General features: G+C 46.4%; 1 long non-coding RNA gene across 8 annotated transcripts in view; it reads right to left on the bottom strand.

The window, feature by feature from the left end:
- Nucleotides 1–18,426, bottom strand: part of LOC121071807 — a 51,827-nt gene that overhangs the window by 27,093 nt on the left and 6,308 nt on the right. For 3 of the 8 annotated variants that reach the window (XR_005820776.1, XR_005820780.1, XR_005820779.1), the window contains 3 exons: nt 16,678–18,366; nt 12,695–15,920; nt 8,347–12,217 (listed from right to left, as the gene is read on the bottom strand). This is a non-coding gene — a long non-coding RNA (uncharacterized LOC121071807). Of the gene's footprint in view, nt 1–7,701; nt 8,327–8,346; nt 12,218–12,694; nt 15,921–16,677; nt 18,367–18,426 lie in introns of those variants that run through there. The other 5 variants (XR_005820777.1, XR_005820782.1, XR_005820778.1 and 2 more) reach the window with 5 other exon arrangements.

Raw genomic sequence — 18,426 nt, 5'->3', positions numbered from 1 at the left:
GTTCTCATACACAGAGAACACACATTGTCTTAGCATAGACTGAGGACGTGAATGTCCTCCTATTAATGTTAGGATGAAGAAATGCAAAGCATTCAGAGTCCACTTCAAAATTCACTTTTTTTTTTTTTCCACTAAAGGTGTCCTCTGATATCAAAAGCTGAGATGCAACAAGGAGGTAACAGACGGATCAAAAGAAATGACTGTTCAAAGAATGAGAGAGCAGGAGTATTGGAACCAAAGCAAATCCAGGCTGTTCTGCGTGTCTGAAATACATGTTCCTCTTTTACAACTGGGAACCCGCCTTCCCATAAAAGAAACAGTTACTTTAGCACCTTCTTTGTGCACACAGCAGGCTAGATCAGATCCAAGAGGCGAGAGATTTTTATGTTCTTTGGAGGGGAGAGGAGCTGAAAGCAAATGGGTGTTGCTTTTGGTGCAGTTATTGGGCAATTCTGTAACTTTTTAAATAATCAATATATAGACACCTGTAACTGCTGGTATATCAGTACAACACACGTGTACATACATGTGGATGTCTGGTCACCTCCCTCGACCCGGATGGTTTCAGATATGTATTCAGAGAATACATATGTTAAGTTGTAGTCAGATGCCACTTCACTGCTGTACTCAATTTATTTTTAGGAAACGCAAACTGATCCCTCTTTGCCAGGGCACAGTGGGATCACATAGCAGGAGGCTGCTGCTTTGTCCACCCGTCAGGCGTCATGCTGGAAGGGCCCACACTGCCCCAGAGCCGGTGTTCTTTGTTCTGCTTCAGGGTGTGCTCTGTTTGCTTTCTCCCTTGCTGTTCTTGCCCATTCTGCTCAATTAGATAGCTTCAGCCCCTTTATTAAAGGAAATAGAAATGTCTTGGGAATGTCTTGATATCCTTCTATCCTTGCAACTCAGTTTCTAACTATTTGCCCTATGTTCTGCTCTATGGTCGTTATTATTATTATTATTATTTTATATTTATTTTTTTCAGCTGCTGCTAAATAAAGGAGCCATTTCAGAGGAGACGGGAAGACAGCAGCTCTGCCACCACCACTGACCGGAGACCAAACGCTTGGGAGCCTGCTCTCCCAGGGAACAGCATGCGCTGCCCATCTTCCCATGCCTCTGGCTGTGTCTGCACCAAGCAGAGAGAAGGAGCATGGACAGATTACAAATGGCGCAAGCATAACCAGGCAGCCACTATTTTTTGTCATGATGTTTTCATACTGCGAGTCCAGTCTGAGGTCTCTCCTATTCAAACCTCCTGGGGGATTTTTAATCTTCCTGCTTATTTTTGCTCCATCTGTCTTTTCAGAGAGTCCCCGAGGAATATTTATTCTTTCTTTGGAATCTGCTGTCTCTTTCATAAACTCTTTCTCACTTCTGCTATAAAAACATATCCAGGACAGAACTCCTTCCAGTTTCCAATTTAATTTTATTCTTGGTCAGTTTATATCCAGTTGTTTCCATGCTGCGGTTGTGTTTTAACTTGAGTTGCTCTTTTCCATCTCTGGTGTGCTCCCCCACAATGTGTGAAAAGCAAATTATTTCTTTCCAGGGCACCTCACATTTCTTTATGATTTAGATGGGCTGCCTTGAGCTTATCACAGCCCACTTATAAAGAGTTTATGAGTTTCCCTTCAAAGACTTTGGTATGCATCAGGGTATCAGCTAGATACAACAGGCTGGACAAAAGACACGCACCCCACTGCAGCCTCTTTGTTAGTGGATGGTGCATTTTCAATCTGAAAGCCATCTCTCAAAATGAGTACAAGCCTTGTCCTGCAATAAGGGCAGGGCTTTTCTCTTCCTGTCTTTTGTATCCACCTCTATTTTCCAACACCCATTTTCCAGATCTCATAAGGAAACCCTAAATGAATCTGCTATAGCACCCCAAGCACTTCATGGAAGCAATAACCTCCTTTAAAGGGACTGAAGTTAGCTTTCAAACATTCACTCAGGACCTGGTGCCACCATCTTATTTCACAGGAAGAACTGGATGAGGGTCAGGGCTTGACTACAGGTTAATCCATTTTCTCAGTAGTCTGTGAAGTCTCTTCTCCTTTTGTTACTTGTAAATGGCAGAGTGATTGCTTAATGAGCCTACTGCCAGTACCTATTTTCTCCTGGCCCATTTCACCAACACCTACACCTTTTCAGAAAATGTCTCAGACTGTTGTTTTCCCCATTTAGAGGTACGGATGGTACCAGTCCATGTACAATCCTGGGAATTTACTCACACTCCATCTTCCTCTTCAACCCGCTGCCCCTCCACACACACACGAGTCATATTTTGCAGTCATTCCTCATTTTATACAATTCTGCTGTTTATCAGATATGCTCCGTAGGCGAGCGGGAATCCATTTGTGCTCTGCAAAAGGCCAGACTCCTCGAACCTCCATGCAGGTCTCAACCATGCTGCATTTTTGTCCCTTGGAAACCCACCACAGGAGGAAGTTGTTATGATTGCTTTTGTCCCTGGGGGTGAAAGGAGTCACGCACTGCAAATGAGATGCACGTACTGCCGTCCCCCAGCCCCACACCACATGCTAAAAAGGGAATTTCTACCAGATTGCTGTGAACACCTTTCCTCACTCTAACCTATTCAGAGAGGGCAGTAATTCCTCTGCTACTTTGACTAATCAGTCCATAGTCTCACCCCGGAGACCCAGCTTCTAATCCTGGTTTAAGCCTTTTTTTTTTGGATGGATTCACCCATCACTGACACCAGTCAGAGGCTCAGTTTTGGATCCCTTGTTCTCTGCCTGCTCTCACATGCCCACGTCCACCACCTGTGCGTGCTCCCAGCAGTTGCCAGTGCACCCCCTCTGACCGCCGTGACCTAAACTCCATGGTTTGACTCTTCAGCTTTCTGTCACCTCCTGCTCTAGCCCATGCATAGAGGAACAGCTATATTAGGCACTCCCGAAATTCCTTTCTGGATTATTTCATGTGGCTAAAGGCTTTTTCCTGCAGCCAGGAATTTTAGTGTTTTGTTTGTTTGTATATTTTTTTGTTTGTTTTTGTTTGGTTTATTTGTTGTTTTTTTTCTTTAATTGCAGAGTGACAGATTGTAAAAGAACTACTCCTCCTTTCTGTGGCAGTGCACTTTTACTTGTTTTACAAGAATTGAACAGTGTTTCAAGTCACAAGCCACCAAGTATCCCCACTCAGCACTACATTCAGGATGCTCTGCCTGCATGCTCCTCTGCAGAAGCTGCTACTTGGAATGAACAGCTGCAAAGACCAAGTCATGTCCTGTAAACCATTTCCACAGTTTCTTGGAGTAGCTTTTTTTTTTCTCTCTTTTGCTGATACTGAATGTCAAAGCCCACTTGTGACTTTATAAATAGATCCATTGCCAATTCATCCTGGACGACCTCACTGTGCCAGGAACACACATTTCCTCTGCTTCTATACACTTTCAAGCAGGGCATCTCCTCTCTCTCCATTTCAAGCTTTTGACTCTTCCCAGGCCAGCTCAGGTTAGTAGCTAGTGCCAGAATATGTACTAAAGACTTGTACAAAGTCTATATTATTCAGGATTATTTTTTTTAAACCTGGCAGTTTTGCACCACTGTCAAAGCTGGTCTAATAGAATTCATGTTTGCAAACCCATATGCATTCTTCCTCCCTAGTTAGCCTTTTAGACTAATGTTCAGCTAAACTGAAAAACCTTTGAGGATTTTTCCCTTTCCAGTACAATTTTGCATTAGTTGAGAAAATAAAACCTCCCTTATTTGCACTTCTGAGTTACTGATGGGTACAGAAAAATGCCACAAACATACTGCTTTAGCCAAATTCTCTAGCTGGCCCAGTTCCCACATCAAGGAGGCTGACTTTCATTGTCCTTTGTGACCCCTCTCTCATCTTAGTTAGGCAATTTTTCAGCTCCTGGAGAGCAGTTGCAGAATCAGGAATTAATTTGCTGCATCATCTTCTGCATTATCAAGCACTATATAGCTGGAGGAATATAAAAAAATACATTGGTAGGTTTTTTTTAGACTACATTTTTAGGTTTGTCAGGTTAAACCAATCTATTTTTAGACTAAATAACTATAACCTCTTCACTCACCTTCTTCTGGTTAGTTCTGACAGCAGGAGGATTGATGAAAGATGTCTGTAGCCTGTGTTGATAAATGAGTGCACAGGGCAGCCGCTCGTCCTCCCTTCCACCTCCTGGTGCTCTCTGTGCTGAAGCAGTGCATGGGGAAAGGCATAATGAAGAAGGTGTATCTGGCCACAGCAAAGGGAAGAGAGGACCAGCTAACACCAGATTTCCTTCCATGTCAAGTTCAAGTCAGAAATGTAGAGGATAGGTGAGCCCAAGTGTGTGCTGCCACTTGATTGCCAGGAAACTTCACAGTGTTTCATATGAAACGGTAGTTTCATAATAATAGGTCATAATACATGAATGAGCTTTGGTTCAAAGTTTGAGTTTGTTTTTAGCAGGAAAAAAAAAAAAAAAACATGAAAAAAAAAACTCAGTGTCTCACTCTGGGTTTCTCTAATGCCACACACCTCTACAACCCCTCTACTCTTCCTTCTCTCTTGAAAGTCTTTAAAGTCTTTTATCTTTTTTGGGACACGACCCAAACACGGCTTATCCAAACTTGTCCATCTTGCTCTTTCCTTGTTGAGAACCTGGTTGGGAATATGTGACACTAAAAACATAGCAGGGCTTTCCCCCTGTTCGTGTCACAGACAGCCTATCAGGATATCACTTGGGGGAAAAAAAATGTGCAGAGGGAGACGTGTTTTATAATTAAGACCCCTTCAATAGTTTTCCTGGCTCCATTTTACAAACTTTGAGTCACCCTGGCTCAAGCCAGGAGGAATCAGTGTTTGAACCTGCAGAGATATTATCTGCCTTTGAAATATTTAGGAAAACTCTGAGCCTTATTTGGAAAAGTGAAATCTGCTGTGATAACCAAGGCCTTGATTAGCTGGAAGGAGAGAGGGGTCCTAAACACCTTCCTCCTCCTGATTAACTCCTGTTCTGTTTGTGTGGCACCCTGTGGGGCTGCTGGCACCTCAGACATCTCGTAATTGTTTCCAGGGTATCCCACAAGGTCCCAGGTGACCTCCCCAAGGGCTAAAACCTTCTTTTCCCTCTTAATGGAAGACCACGTAACACACAGTCCTACATCAGTGGCATAGTCATGGATGCAGAGCCCTTCTCCCACACCTCCCCTCAGAGACCAGGGCCACAGTGCGGGGCTCAGGCTGTGGCAGGGAGAGAAGGAACAGATATTCCCCTTACTAGCCACGGGGCTGGACACACATCTCCTCCCATAGCCAGATTTCTGCGATGCCTTGGTCTCCATCACCCACGACAGCACGGTGGCAGGGTCTTCTAGCAGGACTGGAGTGGGGACACCTCTGTCCTGGGACAGCATTGCCTTGTCCAGGGACACGTTTGACCACAAGGGCTTTGTTGGTGGCAAGACCCCATCCTGCCAAGCAGCACAGTGCCACAGCCCTGCTCTTTGCTGGGGACCCCCAGCAGCTGGGCACAGCAGGAGGTGCCAGCAGGATTATGGCAGTGGGGCCGTGGGGCAGGCCCTGTGTCACCGTGCTGTGACAGCAGAAAAGCCACCACTGGCTCTGGGAGCGGGCTGCACTCACCAGGTCTGGTGGCTGTGCTCGGTTCTGCTTCCAGGAGGTCAGCAGCGTATCGCTTACATTTACACAGTCACCAGTAACACAAGACCTGGCAGGTTCTCAAAGATGAGCAGAGGTTTGGAAGTCAAAGATATTTTTCATTCCCAAGCATTTCCTTCAGGCCACTGGGAGTATATGATTGTACTCTGCAAGCAGGATAAGGCAAGCAGTAGTGTGTAAAAGTGGTGGAAAAACACCCTCCCCAATTTGACATGGCTTTTTTACCATGTAATAGAGGATGGCCACACTCCCCCTTAAAATGTGCATTTATTTCATAATAGAAATACTTCATTTCTTTCCTTTAAAAGCCATTGGAATGTGGACAATGAACAATTTCACATTTAGAAGCCAATTTTTCATCAGGGCTTATCCTTTTGATTTGGAAACTGGCTCATTTATGCTGGAAAATTCTGTGCAATGTTGCAATAAAAGAGGCTCTATTTTTGCATTAGCTAAAATATGCACACACAAAAACCCAAGCAATACAAAAGCAAGCAAACAAAAAAGTGCCCAGCCCATAAGCTCCAAGCTGCCTAAAATTTCTTATTTCAAGTACAAATGCCACAAAGACCCTTGCCATCTCTAATAAGAAAGCAAGTTGCCACCCAACAGCAACATAACATTTCCACTAGGCAGTATGTTTTTCCCTGTGAAACATAACTTAGCAAATGTGGCTTCAGCTGCCTAAATGTCAGCTCAATCTGTTGCAATCTGTTGTAAACTTTGGAGATACTAATCGTATGTCATATACTCACAGCAGTTTCTGGATTTGCTTTGGGACTAAAATGTTCCTGAGCAAAACAATTCACTAAGGGAGAAATCCTACCCTTTGGTTTTTTTCCTCCTTCCCTAGAAGTAGCTTTTCACTGATTTTTCCCCTTCCTGGCCTACTTTTGTACATGCTGTTTTACTTTATAAATCAGATCCATCCCAGTTCCAGCAGACAGAAACGGGGGTATCTTGCTTTTCTATATTGCATAGCAGAGCAGTAACTTCACATACTGTTTGAGAGAAAAGGAGAATCCAGATCCAGGATAGGCTTCTGGCCAAACCAGCTCAGATTTTCCATCCCTTCTGTAACTGAGACATGAAAAGTGCAGGTTAGGACTGGGCAGCAGCCACTGACATCAGAAGCCCTATTTCTGGCAATCTTCTTTCCCAGATTTGTGTCTGATTCATGTTATGGCTTTCAGACCAAATACAGGAAAACTAGGTACCAAGATACATTCAGACACTGAATCAAAGTTTGAGGGAAGGCTAGGGTTTTCTACATTCATATTAAGCCCACATATACTTGCTGGCAGATATTTATAGAGCATGACAGTATTAATTCTCTTCTGCAGTCAAGAAGTGGGATAAGTTACATGAATTCAGTGCTGCCAGTCCAACATAATTTCCTTTCAACACCATGACCAAATTGCTGCACTTCATTGCCTTGATTTTCACACCTGTAAAATGGAGATAATACTTATGCCTTTTACAAGGGATAATGCTATAAACATTAGTTAAACTATCTGTGAAAATGCTTTGGAGAAGCACCGACTCCTTACTGTACAATGACTTTATCTGTACTGGCTGATATCAGACAGGAAGAGCTGAAATCTAAACCAGGAAAGTGAGGGGGAAAGGAAGCATAATTTCCTGTTTGCATGATGTACTCTGCAAGTGCAACTGAGAATATAAGGCTGAGGGATCTTGCAAGAAAAGGCTTTTTCAGCCAGCTCCCCCAGCTTTCTCCAGGCTGTGCTCATGCAATGCCACGGTCCTCAGTGAAGGCATTCCTAATTTGCCCAGCGTGAGAGGAGGATCCAGTCCTTTCACATCAAATTGATTTTCTTTAAATTCCAGAGCAGATGTGGTGCTGTGTGCCAGTGACCCCCCCCCCCCAATCTCGCACGCCCGTGCTGCACGCGGTGGTACCCTCTGGTTGCATAATAAACCCGAGTAACCACCACAGTGCAGCTGAGAAAGCAATGGAAAATCCAGCCAGGCAGGAAGCTTTTTCTTCTTGATTTCTGTGAAGTTCTCCAAGTTTGGCAAGCTTTGTAAACTCAGTAGCGGGAACAGAAAAGGAAAAACCATCACGTACAATTTTTCTGTGGATTGCAGAAGTGAAATAAATCAAAAGATAAAACGGCAAGGCATCTGTGATACAAGATTTATTCTGTGAATGCTTAAAGTATTTAATCGTTGTCCCTGTGGCTTCCAATTCTGTTTGCTAGGGCCACATTATTTTGCCTATTTTGTAAGGTATAAGCACGTATATCTCAAGTGCTTTCTGGCTGCGTTCCATATTCTCCTCTTCCCTGTTGGTGTTAGTGCTTTCCCTTTTGCATGGCTTGGATAACTCTCCGTAGTGCTCCCCATCTGTCCCTCTTTTCTGCCTTCTGATTTAGCACCTGATAACTTTCTATGTGACACCAGTGAAGTCCTCCTTGTCACCAGTGGGACCAGCTGTGCCATCTTGTTCCTTCCACCCGCTGTGGTGCCTCATCAGAGCTATGCCACAGGTCGCTGTCGGAGCCACTGTCCCTCTGTTGGGGCAGATGGATGTCCCCAAGCCCTCCCATCCATGGGTCAGGCATGAGGTGAGCTTACTATTGCCATCATGGTCCCATCCATCCATCCGCTGTGCCATGGTACATCTGGTACATCCCCTTTTCCATCTCTACACCCAAAGCAATGACAAGTAGAGGGGCTCAGGTTAGCACAGGAGATGTGGGAACCACCACAACCCAAGCACGAAGTTGAGGCACCCCCAGTGGCCCCCAGCCCTGGGGTCTGCTAAGACAGGACGAGCAAGGGTAAGCAGCCCAGCATGTGTTTGCAAATTGGAAAACCTGAAAACGTCCCCATCTGTCTTGCCTGGTTCAGTCCCACAGAGACCCCCTGTGTCCCACTGCATGTCCAGACCCAAAAGCTGCGGTGGTGACAGCGGGCCCCCTGCCCCAGCAGGGCTCTGCGGTGCCTGTTGTTAGCTCTGTGCCACGGCTGTTGAATTCCCATTAAATAGCTGAGTCTCCTTTAAACTTCATCCAGAACAAGGAGCTTAAGCCTTACGGCAGCATTTCCTAGGAACTCTCAGCTCTCCTTTGGGGACATATTTCTTTCTGTTGAAGGGAAGATTTCACAATACCTCTCTTCTGCTTCCAGGCACCGCGGTGCTGCTCTCCTACCATCTCCTAAGAGACTCGCACTCTCGACTTTCAGTTCTCCTGTCTCGTTCCAGCCTGTCTGCTAGGATTCATTCAAAGGTGTAGGAAAAAAAACCTCCTGGGACAGCCTGTCCCGCGCCGCACCCACCCCTGTAAAACCCCAGCCGGAGCACCACTGGTTCTTATCAGCCATCACACCTTAAAGTATAAAAGGTGTGCCTAATATTAGCCAGGAAACGTCGTGGTGAAGACCTGGACTTTTTCAGCTAATCGGTATTAATAACTTCCTATGCTTGAAGACAGCCCATAGGAAATGCAGCCTGACTCATCTACCCTGTAATTAGATGAACTCCTCGAAAAAGTGCAGGTGGCTGCACCGCAAAGGCACATTAGCCAAGGTGCAGAATATGCTTCTGACCAAAGGGCAGATAATAGCAGCAATAATTTCCTCCACTGATATAATACAAAAAAGCAGTATTTCTGACAGATTTGGCATCTGGCTGAGGCTGGAAAGTCAAGCAGTCATTTTCTTTCTTTCCCTCTCCCTTTTATCTCACTCAAGGGAAATCTGTAATATGCACAAAGCCTTGATTTATTTTTTACACTCTCACAAATTACTGGAATAATTATGCAGAGAAATTTCACAAAAAAAAAACAGAAGATATTCAGGCCTATTTGCTACTTTGGTTATACGTAGACTGCGATCCTTACCAAAGATATTTGCTTCCTGTGTTCTCTTTTTCTGCCAAGTTCAGCCGTATATCACTTTTATGTATCTGAAGGCCGCAGCGTAATGCAATATGAAGCTATGAATGGGATAAAGTTACATATTCTCCATTGATTTTCCATTGTACCCATTATCTTTAATGCTGGAACGCGGGATAGTGCGAGGGCCGGAAGCCTCCGCACCTCCACGCTGCCTGGTGCCGTATGAAAACCATCCCCTGGGGGCAGATAAAACCAGCTGCGAGCTGCAGAGAGGAGACAGGCGTTCCCTGAAGCGGCCGGCGTAATGGGGGGAGTGGGTTGCTCACCCGCCAGCAGGGGAGAGAAAGGGAGAAGCCAGGAGCAGGAAAGGGATTAGGGAGGGGGCATGCGAAGGGCCAGGAGGCAAGAGAAGGGCTGGCAGCAGGGACAGGGAGCCAGAGGAAGGGCCCATGACAGACCTGCCTCAAGCCTTCTTGGCAGTGGACGAATACTTTTTGCTTCACAAAAGAGAAAGGGGAAAAACAATAAGAAAAAAAAGTTTTGTGGTCCGTGATGCTGCCGCTGCCCAGGAGCACAGGGATGCTCAAAAGCCTTTGCCCCACTGGTCTGGGGTCTTGTGGAAAGCAAGCTGAGGGCTCGCTGCCGTGGCTGCCCGGCCCCATGGCTGCAGGTGTGTGGGGAGAACTCAAAGGCTGAGCATTGGTGCTGGGGGGCAAGGAAGATGAGAGGGCTGGGAGGATGCAGCTGCACGGGGAGAGTGGGGCGCATGGGTGGCCTGCAGCCCAGGCAGGCCTAGTTGCACTGGGACTAGATGTTAACACTAGCTCTCTAACAAGCTTCTCCAATCGCATTTTTTAAGGCCGTGTGTTAACAGAAAGCAACTGCGCAAATGCAGCAAGTTCCAGCACCGCTTCCACCCTCATAACGACAGACACCGCTGCGATGCGGTTGTTATTCCTCTTGCTAAGGGTCAGAGCGGGGAGCTGGGCAGATGATCGCTGCATGCGGTCTCACTCGGGTCATCCCAGTGGGGCCCCTGCCTGCCCCTCCCAGGCGGCCAGGGCTGAGGGTCCAATCCTAGCAGCAGAGCTCTCTGCCACCTCCGCTCTGCGGTCACCGCTGGTGCCCCTGTCATGTATTTTTCAGATCAGAATGCTTCTGAAGGACGAGCGACCCGCTCATCTTCGCCTGACCTTTACTGCTCTGGATACTCGTGTTGACATCTGTGACTAATTTGTGATCTACGAAACCGAGCTGTGACCAATATAAAAAATCTTTATGAGAGCCTTGCCATGTTCACCAGCAGGTTTCCTGACCTTGCTGCTCCAGAGCTTGTGCTCTGGAGAAATCCGCGGGCGACATCTCCACCTCCAGCATCCCGCCCCAACCTCTTCTCCACCACACCAGCTCTCAACTGTGGGCACGGAGTGCGGGGACCCTCAGGTGAATTTTCCTGTGGTCAGTGAGGAACAGAGCCCCCAGTGAGATCCCCCCATCCCAGTGCAAGAGAAATCTGGTGCCTCCTTTTGCTGCTCCAGTGGGGCAAGGATGTGAGCCAGGCTCCTTTGGGGCTGCCCCGCCGCCACATGCGTGTGCACGTGCATGTGCTGCGCAGCAGGGCCCCGCTTCTCATTTAAACAGCCAATTAAAGCCTACTTTGGCACTTAGCACATGGCATCAGCTTGCAGTACTTAAGCTGCCTAGCACAGTGTGAATTTAATTTGATAAAGGGGCAACTAATAAAGATCTTGGAAGGCTGGTTAAAGTTCATTAAGCCCTTCCTTTCAAGGTACACTTCTCTCCCCTGCAAAAGCTTGCGTCTATTTTTTTTTTAAAGCTGTGTTATATCCTGCCACCAGAAAAAGGTGCCTGTGTCACACTCTGACAGAGTATATTTAAAGTCTCGCTGTCAAAATCATGTCAGATCTTGATTCCTTGCCCAGAAATGTGCAGAAAGAAAAACTAAAGCCCCCTTGCCCAAGTGCGGGGAGAGGAGTGCACGACGGGTTCGTGCAGCTTCTGCGAGGGGAGCTCAGCTTCTGTCACACTGCGCTACATCCATCCTATTTCTTTTGAGCGATCCGGAATTCCAGATGGCTTTCATAAACAGATGAGGAGGCTCCTCCGAGTTCACTGGTTTAATGAAGCCCGTATGGCTGACTCATGTAATAAGTATTTAATCATGCTGATGAAAATCATTTTAAAAACTTCCACCACACACAGTGCTGTTCCCCGCACAGCCGCGGAGCTGATAACACAACATCACAGCCAAGGAGCCTCCGTTCTTCAGAGCCTCTCCAGTTGCCTGCCTCGACTTTCATTAAGGAGTTATAAATGTGTGCACGTCTGCGCATTGCCACCCTCTAACAAGGACCAGTTCGTCTTTGCAAATGCTCATCAAATCACCTATGTGAGTCCCACAGGAAGATTTTTGTTAAGCTCCACATTCCCCATGCAGCTGTTTTCAGAGGTCACTCATGGGTTAACACTTTGGTGTTTATATCTTCTCGTTAGTTTCAGTTTGTGCTCTCAAATGCCCATACTTGCTAGTTTAAGTGCTCTCCATTTGTAAACAGAGGAATGCCAATACCTTGTAAATACTGAGTCATCTTAGGTGGAAATCTGTCCTCTGGTCAGCAGAAGTCCCGGACAACACCACGAAGAATGTGGACTTTCGTCATTTTCAGAGCATGGACCTAAATGAACGCATGTAAGTGCATCATGTGGCCACTGGTCTCCCACACAATCTTGGTACATTTCAAGCTAGCTCCAGTCTGTCCTCGTCTCCTCCAGAGCAAACCCAGAGCTGGAGGCCACCCTGGAGCTGCTTGCACACCGAGGGTGGCAGTGACCTCCCCAGGGCAGCGCTGGGGGGCTCGGACATATCCTGGGGTTATGTGGTCACCCAGACAGCGCCCTGTGAGGGCTGGAAGACTTGCTGGAAGATCTGAATGTATTCCTTGAGGGGGAAGGGTCCAGAAGTCACTGCCTTGCAGGGTCTGGGTGGGCTGGAAAAGCCAGTGGAGTTCTGAGAACAAGCGGGGCGCCTTGCGTGGGCTGGAGCACTGAGGAAGTTGGAGACACTCTACCAGATGCTCTTTGCTTGTGTGAAAGGCTGAAACAAGGCACGTTGACTCCTAGGTCTGGATTCTCATTGTCATGTTTGTGCTTACCTTTACAACAGGCTCATCGCTGCTCAGCAGGCCCAGGCACTTCTGGGACCTCTGGCAAAAGGAAGAAGACAAATAACATACTGTTCTGCACAGGCTCCCAGCCACACATAGAGAGGAGTCCCTGTTTTTTTCTACAGGGAGTTTTGTGGATCAGTCCAAATTTCATAGTCAGATATTTTTTATCATCAGATGAATTAGTTTTACATGTTGGGGACAAGGCCACTTGAAGTTTCCAAATTCTAGAAATGTTGAAAGCTCAAGGCACATTTGCACTATTATCAGTTACAAATTTGCTTATATCCTGATGGGGAAAAGACTTGTTTTCTGACATGAGACCAAACAAAACCTCCACTTTCTGTCATTACAGCTAGTTCCCTTTGGTAAGCAATTTATTGTTCAAGCCACTGACGTGTAACACAGTGTTCATGGCTTGGGAAACTGGATTTGTTTTAATTTCCCTCATTTGATTTTACAATAGACGTTTTTCACTTCTATACATGTGCATATGTTGAAAACCTACTGCTACAGACTGAACAGAAAGCTGAGTGTGATCCTGTCTCTTACACTTACAAATGGTGTGCCCAGGAATTACCCCATGCTTTCTGAATGATTTAAACACCCTTAGTGCAGCGTAGGTGCTGCTTTAAATAGTTGTACCTTGGTGGCTAGCATTTAGATCTTCAAGACTGGGAAGTCTTCTGGTTAACTTTGAATCATATTGCTGCAGCACCTAGACATATGCAGCTGCAAATAACTGGGGCATTATGGTCTTTACAGGCTCAATAATGAGATCCAGAGTTCACTTTACACAAGTGCTGCATCATCCCATGTGTGGGCTTAAGAAGTTTGGAGCAGCAGGATCAAACTCTGCAAGTAAAGGGATACTGCATCCTTTCTTGTACCCCACTTCAGAGCGCCCAATTAAGATGTCACCATGACTTTTCAGAAGAGCACCTTAAATAGAAAAAACACCGGGACAGAGGAGAGGTCTCAATTGCCATGGTTACGACTTCAGACTCTGGAGCTAAAGGATACCAAGAAGAGAGCTTAATGCCTATAAATCTTCCAGGGTGACCTGATTCATGACTCAGCCAAAGCGCCCAAGTCCCTAAGAGCCAGGAGAACAACAACTTTAAAATACAGTTCACTACTCTTGCTGGAATCTGTAACCCACTGGTTTCACACTCAGAAGGTTTAAGCCGCAAAAGGCAGGAGAGGATTTATGCACTCCTCTGAACAAAATACATAAGGGTAGGAAAACTTGACCCGACAATTCTGAGACATGCCTGCCGTAAATAACCAATTGATTGGCTGACTAGCAAAGCCATTAGCGGGCGTGAGGTGCCTGCTGAGATTCAGACACCGCATAAAATGCTGGAGGTGCCTGCAAAATGGACACGGCAATTGGCTACGCAGTCATCTGCTTACGAGCCGCTCACAAGGGCTCATGAAAAATGGGGTGGCTTTCATCTCACCCACTTGACACCAGGGCTCTGGAAGGGGACCGTGCGTGGGATCCAATCTGTCACGGGCAAAGGGGGAAGAACACAGAGGTAAAATGACTACCTTGTGCTTGAGTAGTAAATCATCTGGAGGAGTAAAAGTATTTCAAATTAAGTTGGAGAACCTGCCTTGACAGTTGCAGACAATGAGTCTTTTCTGCTGTAAATCACCACAGCTGCCAAATGGCACTGGTAGGTCTGAGCTAATGGGGCTTTCCACCCCATGAAAAGTGGCTGCAGCAGGTATAGGAGGGGGGAATTTGGTGTCTCTGCTGATCACAGGCTGTCGGGTGAAAGGACTAGAGGTTACATTTTACTATCTGAGAAAGGGTCATTTTCAGCTTTTCCTTCCATCCCATTCCCTCCCAGTGAATTTATGCGGTACACCCATCTTCGCGCTCACTGTTGTGGCCAGTTTCTGGATTTGGATTGTCTTTTTGTGCCATCCCACCCGATGGCATAGGAACAGGCCAGTGCGGTGGAAGGCCCCTGAAGCTCTGCCTACCAATTCTTTCACTGAGAAGAGCAGGCCCTAGGAAGCTGAGCAGACATAATGCTGGGCAACTCCAGACACTCCTTTACACCAACTTGAGACATTTGCACTGTGCAATTAGGTAGGAATCTTGGTCTGAATGGCTAAATAAACAGCAACGTAATGACGAACCAGAGCCAGCTCCTCAGAGAGGCCGTCACTTCAGGCATGAGGCTGAAGCAAAGGCTTCAGCAAGCCTTTGCTGAACAAGCAAAGACGTGGCCTTGTTCCAGTATCAAACATAAGATGAAAACTGACATCTGGGAGATAAAAGGCAGGTAGGAGAATGTAGATACGTGAAACTACATTCAGTTTGATTTCACTCAGTTTCAGATCTTTCCAAGCTTTCCTACCCAAGAAGATAGTGGCTGGCTCACAAGAACCAGCTCCCTGAGCAGGCATCACTCCCTGTGCTAGATTGCCTCTTGCACTGTTTTTTATGGGAGTGGGAAAGTCCTTGGCCCTGCCCCTGTCTCCACTCCAACAAACCAAGCTGCTTGTTCACAAGCAGAGGATTTCTCCACTACGTAGCACTCAGTTCCCCAGACAGTTTTTCATTTTATGGATTAGACTAAACAGTTGTGTCGTTTTCTTTCTCCAGAGAGTGAAGGGCTGCAAGGTAAGAATTGGTTCCAAATAACTGCATTTACACAGTATGCAAAAACACACTGGCTGAGTATCGACATGCTTCTGCCCAGGTGGTTCCTGGTGTCTCCAAACCCATCAGAAATGGTGAGTACCAGCAGAGGATTCATCTGCTTACAGGAATCTGGCCCTATTCCTACAGACTACAAGATTGTACAAGCATGACTATGCCTAATGTCTCACCAGCTAACCTCAGGTTCTATTATAGCACCCTGCTGCTATCCCAGCAATGTCTTTTGAAAGGCAAAAATATCTCAGTCTCCCCACCCAGCCCTAGTCCCCCCAGTTTAATGCCACTGAGATACATATCTGTAGGCAGTGCTGTCAGAAGTAGCATCTGCTCCAACAAACTCTCCAGCGGAGCAACCTGCAGGACAATGAACATTGTTGGAGCGAGGGCCTCATCCATGCTCCAAGCACATCCCCAGAACTCACAGCATTGCTTTAGTCAATACATTCAAAATGTTGAGGGTTGATGTTGCTGGAGACCAGTCTCCAGGACCCCAGTATTCAGGATTCCTCTTCACGCTGGTTTGGCCTGCAGTCTCTAACATCGGAAGCAAAGTAAAAGACACAGGAAAAAAGAAATCAGCTAAATATTTCCCAGCCCTGGAATATAGAAAGATGGGGGGTTCTCTCCCTGTGAAAGTTTTAGGCATCACAACATCCATCCACTAGGAGGTGTTCTGCAGTGCCTTGAAGCCTGGTGGAACAGGGTCTCTCTCCTCTTGCTTGCTTTAAGCTTGCCATTGGGCAGTTTCATTAGGCAGCGTCCAGTTCTGTTTTTATGAGATGACAGTGAATAACAGCTCCGTGGTCATTTCACAGCTACGGAGGGATCAATCCGTATCCCCTCCATGGAAGCTTCTTTCCAAGAAGTGCATTACTCTTTGGGCTGTCCATTTTTTGGAAACCTAACAGTGCATTCTGTACAATATTTTGCTACAGGAGAGAAAGTTCTTGATTTTGGAAGTGTCATTTTAGTACACCCAGTGCAAATGTTTATAAATACATACCTGCACACAGACACAGTGCTTGTCCAAACACATTCAAAGGATACCTAGGTTCTTTCATGTATTACATACTCAGAGTGAAAATAACCAGCTATATTTAACCCAGATCCAAGCCTAGACTAAATTATTTTAAAGGTCACTTAAAGAACAAAAAATCTTGGTAGTGAAAAGATAAAAAGCTCCCATTCATTTGCCATTCCAAGAGCTTTAACAGAACCAAAGCACAGAATGAGAAATTACAATTCAGTAGGATTTTATATAAAAATCGGTGACAACTCCAAGTTCCTATACCTGCCAAGACCTGAATGCAGATGACTGAATTTGGCTGACAGCAGTTGATGGAAACTCCATCACTCACTGCGCTGATGTAGTTGTTTGGAAACCAACGGCTCTTGGCAGAGAAAACACATTTCAGCTTCTGTTGAATGACTGCACATATGATGAGCAGAAGATGAGATAGGCCAATAGCCGGTGTTCAAATCTGGATTATGTTTTGGCTAGGACTTAAAGTTCAGGTCTGGGGCCAAATGAAGGCTAGAATTTAGCCTGAAATATAATCCTGAAATCACATGGGCTCTTCTCCTCAGGTATTGGACTTGGCGGCAGGATCCTGGGGATATTTTCTCCCTTGCAATTGCTGGTCCACCCGTTTGGCAGGCGCAGCTGCGCTTGCTGCATTCCTGTTCTTTGGCCCTGTGTGAGTCGGTTCTGGAAAACTCTTATTTGACCACAACTGGAAAAGAAAAACTAAAAGGAAAAATAAAACAAACACACACGCACACAAAAACCCCAAGCCCAAACCCACAGATCAAATTTGCAAGATGGGTCGGAACCACAAAGCCCAGATTTCCGCGCCAGCAGCCTGCATGAGTTCAGCTGGGAGATCCCAGAGCAGATCCCATGAGGGCCACCAGCAGCTGGGTGGGCCATGCGGGGCCAGGACCCGTCCCGAGCCAGAGGGGCCACAGGCATCCCACGGGGAGAGCAAGTGCGGCCAGCCAAATCCCCCGAGCAGCACCAGGGTTTGTTCTCTGGCTGCCTCGAAAAGCTATTTCCAGAGCTTAACTCAACACCTTCCTTCAACCTCAGAGCACCTCCCAGAGCAAACATAATCACCTCCCAGGTTTGGGCCTTACGCAGAAAGAGATCCATCTGCACAGGAATGATATTTAGCATGGGTCACAGTTTAAAATGCCATCAAAAATACCTGGAAGGGCAGTCATGGTTCGGCTCTGCCATCAGCAGTGAGGTGAGGACACCTCAGTGTGTCTGCTGAGGTAGGTGAGTGACGTGCACCAGAAGATTTGTGCAATAAGCAGGAACAACAGCCTGGCTGCACTCCTCACCATTTCTTAATGTCTGCACTCCTTGCCATTTCTACACACTGGGAACCCGTTCGAAAAGCAGCGATGGAAATCTTGGAAAGCGAATCGAAGCGAAGAAAAGCCCTTGGTGTAATTTTACAGCGTGTGAAAGACTTAAAGCAAGAAACACAACCAGATGCCACAAGGAAACTACTTCCAATTAGTTCTGCTTTGTGTTATACCTACTGATGAAAAATAAAAACAAATTCATTCTGTCAACAGCTCTATCTATAGCATAATCCTTAAATGAACTCATCCGTCAAACTGGTCTCCTCTGGCAAAACACATTACAATCCCTGTTTCTCAGCTGTGTGAATCAATCATCTGTTTCCCAAACCCATTGGTCAACATCTTAGGAACCCAATATATTTTTATTGCGCTAAACAAGCCAGTTGCAGGGCACCAACCTCACCACACCACCGATGTACAAAGTGTCCATCTACTAGCAAACTTGGCGATTCTGGGGGAGCTGTTTCCCTGTCAAGGTTACAGGGTGAACGCACTGACCCAAACCGAGCAAACCTCAGCCGTCCTGCCCCGGCAGCGTGGTCGGGCTGAGCTGCTGCTCACGGTTGGACGAGGTGAGAGAGCACCGAAGAACAGACTGGATTTTCTTCTGGGTGGACAGTTCAGATAGTGATGTTTGAAATGGCATGGTTAGACTCTTTAGAAGATA

This window comes from Cygnus olor, chromosome 5 (genome assembly GCF_009769625.2).
Source record: "Cygnus olor isolate bCygOlo1 chromosome 5, bCygOlo1.pri.v2, whole genome shotgun sequence".
Taxonomy (NCBI): Eukaryota; Metazoa; Chordata; class Aves; order Anseriformes; family Anatidae; genus Cygnus; species Cygnus olor.
Note: the sequence above shows the minus strand (reverse complement) of the source record. Positions and strands in the feature narration are given on the sequence as shown.